Source organism: Erinaceus europaeus, chromosome 16 (genome assembly GCF_950295315.1).
Source record: "Erinaceus europaeus chromosome 16, mEriEur2.1, whole genome shotgun sequence".
Taxonomy (NCBI): domain Eukaryota; kingdom Metazoa; phylum Chordata; class Mammalia; order Eulipotyphla; family Erinaceidae; genus Erinaceus; species Erinaceus europaeus.
The window spans coordinates 79,630,351-79,636,278 of record NC_080177.1 but is presented as its reverse complement, the minus strand read 5'-3'; positions in this window follow the sequence as shown (position 1 = coordinate 79,636,278).

Genomic DNA, 5,928 nt, shown 5'->3' with positions numbered 1-5,928 from the left:
GCAGAAGATAACACTTCTGTGGCCTGGAGGATCAGAGCTCACAAAGTGAGCAGAATATAGACATGGAATGGATGGTTTCCTTAGGCAGAGCAACATCCACTTCTCTGAGAAGGGAAGATAATGGAGAAAAAAGAAAAAGAAAGAAAAAGGACACTGTATATTTGGTAGATGATTTTATTTTACTAAAAGCATTATTTTTCCTCTTCTTTATTATTATTTTTTTTCATTTGATAGGACAAAGCTGGTGATAGGACACTGCTTGTGAAGCTCCCTCCTACAGGTGGGGACCGAGAACTTGAAGCTTGGGCCTTGCACACAGTGACCTGTGTGCTCAACCAGGTGCACACTGCCCAGCCTCTGCAGACAGTTTTAGAGGGATAAAGTAGAGAAAGGGCAGGAAATGGAAAGATGGCCTTCTAATATCTCAAGACTTTGTGCTATGGGACTGAGAATGGTATAGCTCACTTGAAAGCATGCGTGAGACTTTACAAGTCATCAAGAGAGGTGCTGAGTAAGGACCAAAGAAGAGTGAGGGAGGAGTCCGGCTAACAACTGGAACTGTGCACTGGGAGCCGAGGAGGCAGCTGGACCCAGCACTGTGGGTGGACAGCCAGTGTGGGAGCCAAAGGCATGTGAAGGCCCCAGCCAGGTCCTGACTGAATTGCAACAGCACTAACCTAAACCAGAAGAGGAAGTGAAGAGAGAAGACACGGTGGTGGGGCTGGGGGTAGAGAGTGAGGGGAGGTAGACAGCATAATGGTTATGCAGAGACACACTTGCCTAAGGCTCCAAAGCCCCAGGTTCAATCCCTGCACCACCATAAGCCAGGGCTGACCAGTGCTGTGGTAAAGAGAGACAGAGACAGAGAGAAGAGAGAGAAAGGTCAGGGAAGGAAAAGAAGGAGTAAGTTTGAAAAATAGAGAGAGGGAGAAAGGGACAAAGAGAGAAAGAAAAGAACTGGGGAAAAAAAAAAGGGAGTGAGGAATGGTCAGAAATAGTGGTTCTCACAGGAAGTTTATCTCATAATACAGATTTCTGGGGCCAGTGGGATAGAGTTTGATTTGGTAAGTTTTGATTAGAACCTATGGATCTGCATTATTTTTTCAAAGTTATGGCTTATCTTTAAAAACATGCAGGGGGTGGTCTGGGAGTTGGCACAGCTTTGGACTCTCAAGCATGAGGTCCCGAGTTCGATCCCCAGCAGCACATGTGCCAGAGTGATGTCTGGTTCTTTCTCTCTCCTCCTATCTTTCTCATAGATAAACAAAATCTTTAAAAAAACAACATGCAGGGGTAGCATAATGGTTATGCAAAAGCTACTAACTTTCCTCTGCCAAAAACCAGAGCTAGGTAGTGCTTTGACCAAAAAAAAAAAAAAGAGAGGGTGGAGGCAGATAGCATAATGGTTATGCAGAGAGACTCTCATGCCTGAGGCTCCAGAGTCCCAGGTTCAGTCCTCTGCACCATAAGCCCGAGCTGAGCAGTGCCCTGGTGAGAGAGAGAGAGACAGAGAGAGAGAACTGTAAAAACCAAAACCCTCTTTTATATTACATTACTGGAATTTTTGTTTTCTCCAATAGAAAATATCTCTAGGGAGTCGGGCTGTAGCGCAGCGGGTTAAGCGCACATGACGCAAAACACAAGGACCGGCGTAAGGATCCCGGTTCGAGCCCCTGGCTCCCCACCTGCAGGGGAGTCGCTTCACAGGCGGTGAAGCAGGTCTGCAGGTGTCTGTCTTTCTCTCCCCCTCTCTGTCTTCCCCATTTCTCTCCATTTCTCTCTGTCCTATCTAACAACGAAGACATCAATAACAACAATAAAAACTACAACAACAATAAAAAACAACAAGGGCGACAAAAAGGGAAAATAAATAAATATTAATTAAAAAAAGAAAATATCTTTAATAACTGAAACAAAATATATAAGTCTTTACAATTTAATTCCCCTGGACCCTCTAATTCTTCCTGGCTTTCTTGATTTGGGCCTAGGGTTAATTTAGAAAGCATCAGATCTTGGGTTAAAACAGTCTCATCAGGGGGCTGGGCAGTAGTACCATGCATGAGGACCTGGGTTTGAGGGCTCCCCGCCGCACACCACCTGTAAGGGGGAAGCAGGTACTGCAATGTCTCTCTCCTTCTCTAGCTCCTCCTCCCCTCTAAAAGCAGTGGATTCGTGGTGCAGGCCCTGAGGCCCACCAATAAGCAAGGTGTCAATAAAAATAAATAAATAAAAAGTAAAAAAGCTTATCAGATTGCACCTCTCATGATCTTGTCACTTGGGAGACGTGACTTCACGGTCTCCATCAAGGACTGTTCTCAGCACTCCTTGAGAGAGGGGCGGATCTCTAACATAGGTGACAGCTCTTTCATTCCTGTGTAACTGCGGACAGAGCCTCCAAATGACACCGTAGCTGCTAATCTGGTCAGCTCTTCAGAGAATCATCCAACTATCCAAATAATCGGCTAGCCAGATCAGTCTGGCGAGAATTACATTGGCTGGCTAAAACAGAAAAGCAAACAGGTTCTTTAATTTGATATCACAAAATATGCCAGACATCTAACTGACACAGAAGAATTCTTTAGTGCCAAGTGAGGGGAAATAATGTATAGTTTCCAACTCAGGGATTCTCAGTACTAGGGGAGTTTTGCAATAACCTATATACTTCCCCTTTCCTGTCATTGCCCTCCCCCCCACCCCCAGGCCCCAAGTGCCTGTGAGTTTAAGGGAAGTGACTTGGGCTTAAAAAAAAACAACATAGTGATAGAAGATAACTTCAAGATGATACAAAACCCTAGTGACAGCTACCAAACAAATGTCAATCAAGATACGTACTAAAGTATGCATGCATCGTGTGGAATTCACATTTCAATAAACAGAGTAGGGAATCTGGAAGATAGCACAATGGTCATTATGCAAACCAACTTTTACACAGGCCTGCAAAACAGCTCACTTGGAAAGTGTACTGCTGTGCCATGTGTGCAACCCAGCTTAGAATCCATTCCAGCCTTGAAGGAAGCTTCAGTGCTGTGCTATGGTCTCTTTCACTCTCTGTCTCTCTGAAGAAAACAGAAAGAAAAGGAAGAAAGACTTCCATGCCTAAACCAAATCCACAGCACAGCACTCTCCTAGTCCAGAGTGAGTAGTACTCTGGTAAATAAGATAAAATAAAATAAAATAATCAAATAACCAAACCAAGAAATAAACAAACAGAATAGTTTGAGTTGAGATTTCCAAGAAGAATGAGATGCTTTTAGATTGCTTTCTTAGCTCTTACCCAGATGTTGTTATTTTATGATTGTAAGATTAGAAAAGTCACCTTTCCCCACTTTGACATTTCTTTTCCTGGTATGAACTAAAGTGGTATATATCGAGGGACTAAAAAGAGAACCAGGGCAGAATTCTAGGGCATGTCTCTCCTCTTCCAAATTATCTTTACCTGAAGGGCTCTTACCAAGGGAAAGGTAGAACAGCACAATCTGGAGTGGGAAAGTCCCTGTCTTCTGTCCTGCTTTACTTACTCGGTTTAAATCCATTGACTGTCAACTGATTTTTTTTTTTTTAATTTTATTTTTTAATTACTTATTTGTTTTTTAAATTATTTACTGATTTTCCCTTTTGTTGCCCCTTGTTGGTTTTTTGTTGTTATTAATATCATCGTTGTTGGATAAGACAGAAAGAAATGGAGAGAGGAGAGAAAGATAGACACCTGCAGACCTGCTTCACCGCCTGTGTAAGGGACTCCCCTACAGGTGGGGAGCCGGGCTCGAACCGGATTCTGACAGCGGTCCCTGAGCTTTGCGCCAGGTGCGCTTAACCACTGCGCTACCGCCGCCTGACTCTGTCAACTGATCTTAATAGCCCTTTGCTAAGTATTGTGTGACAAGCTGAGAAGAGCAGCCCCCCTCAAGTATAGTTTAGTTGAGTGAATACAAAGTCAAACACCCATGCGTGATAAATGAATGCACATACAGTATTCTAGGTCGTTCAGAAAACAGATGGGGGGGGGGAGGGTCAGGTGGTAGCGCTGCGGGTTGAGCGCACATGGCCCAAAGCGCAAAAACAGGGTAAGGAGTCGCTTCACAGGCGGTGAAGCAGGTCTGCAGGTGTCTATCCTTCTCTCCCCCTCTCTGTCACCCCCTCCTCCCTCCACTTCTCTCTGTCCTATCCAACAACGACGACATCAACAACAACAACAACAATAATGAAAAAAAAAGGGGGTCAACAAAAAGGGGAGAAAATAGCCTCCAGGAGCAGTGGATTCACGGTACAGGCATCAAGCCCAGCAATAACCCTGGAGGCGAGAAAAAAGAAGAGGAGAAGAAAACAGACAGATGGGTTTTGAAGTAATTATAGTGAGGGTTTTGTTTGTTTGTTTGTTTGCTTGCTTGCTTTTAGGTGTGGTGGATGAAATCCAACGTATCATACATGCAGAGTGTGTTCTCTGCTACTATCATCCAGGCTAGTGAAGAGAGCTTATTATACAAGTAGAGAATGTTTTCCAGGGAAGAATCATGGTGCAATAAAAGAGGGTAGAGAAATTCATTTACAAATGGATGAACTGACAGATAATCACCAGTAGTGTGCTGGCATTCACCACTGAAAAGGGATGGGAGCTGAGTTAGGGACATTGACTTAGGTCACGAGGACTCTTGAATGCCTGGGCTAAGGTAAGGAGTCTGCCCGCAGTCCTGCAGGCAACATGAGGGAACTGGAAACCTGTGGGAGAGAGAGAGGAATGTGGGAGAAGTGGATTAGGGAGATGAACCTGTAATTTTGAAGAGAGAGTCAAGACAGTAAGAGGCTGTTGGGTATGAAGTGATGAGGGCATCTTCCAGAAGGCTTGACCAGGACAAAGGCTAGGAAAAAAACTGGAGAGAAGAGCATGAGGTTTTTTAAAAAAAATAAATTTAATTTCTTTATTATCTTTATTTATTTATTGGATAGAGACAGCCAGAAACCAAGAGGGATGGGGGGGAGAGATAGAGAGGAAGAGAGACAGAGAGACAGAGAGACACATGCAACCCTGCTTCACCACTTGTGAAGCTTTTCCTCTGCAGGTCGAACCTGGGTCCCTGCACATTGTAACATGTGCACTCAACCAGGTACGCCACTACCCGGCCCCAGGGCAGGAGGTTGTAAGTCGCGGTGAGTTGGAAAACTCCATAAGAGGGGCTGGTCTGGGGCAGGGGGTGTCCATGAATAGTGTAGGTTGATTGTTGACACAATGCCTGCTGGGCTGTAATGTCTAATGTGAAATATTGCTGCCACATCAGTCACCAGGGCGCTTGTGTGTGCCCTCTGTTCCAAGGCGCACGTTGGGTGGGTGTTTTTACGCACTCAGCTTTGTCCTTTTCAGGCAGGAGAGAGCATCTGTTCTCAGAGCATTCCCAACCCTCCAGGGACCTATGAGCTAATCTGGAAATACAATTTTAATAGAATTAGCTGAAAGATGAGTCAAATGTCAGGTGGTGGTTTGGTAGTCGGACTGCTAACTTTGACATACTAAGTGTTACATTATTAATGGTTTTTATGTGTGGCTAAGGGAGTTAACACTTAGCAAATTAGATCCCTTACTTTTGTTCCTGCTTTTATGTTTTATGGGTCTAATAGTGTCTGTTACCTTGGGTAAACCTTTAACCTCTTTGTACTCAGTCTTCCCGCTTCTGAAATACTAAGCTTATAAGACAGCACTGATGAACACTGTGAAAGCCTGACATAAAATACCTTGTAGGAGTCTCTCCTCTCCTACCAATGACTTGATCATCCATTTCACTTGTTAAATCCCTGTGTCAGTTAACTGATATATTTTTTCTAAATTATTTTTCCCCAGAGTAGAGCTGACAGATGTCACCTATAGCTGTGTGTGTGTTTCCATCTGGGTCTGACTACCCTGGTGACCCCTTTTTACTTAGTGCCTTGTGTCATGTG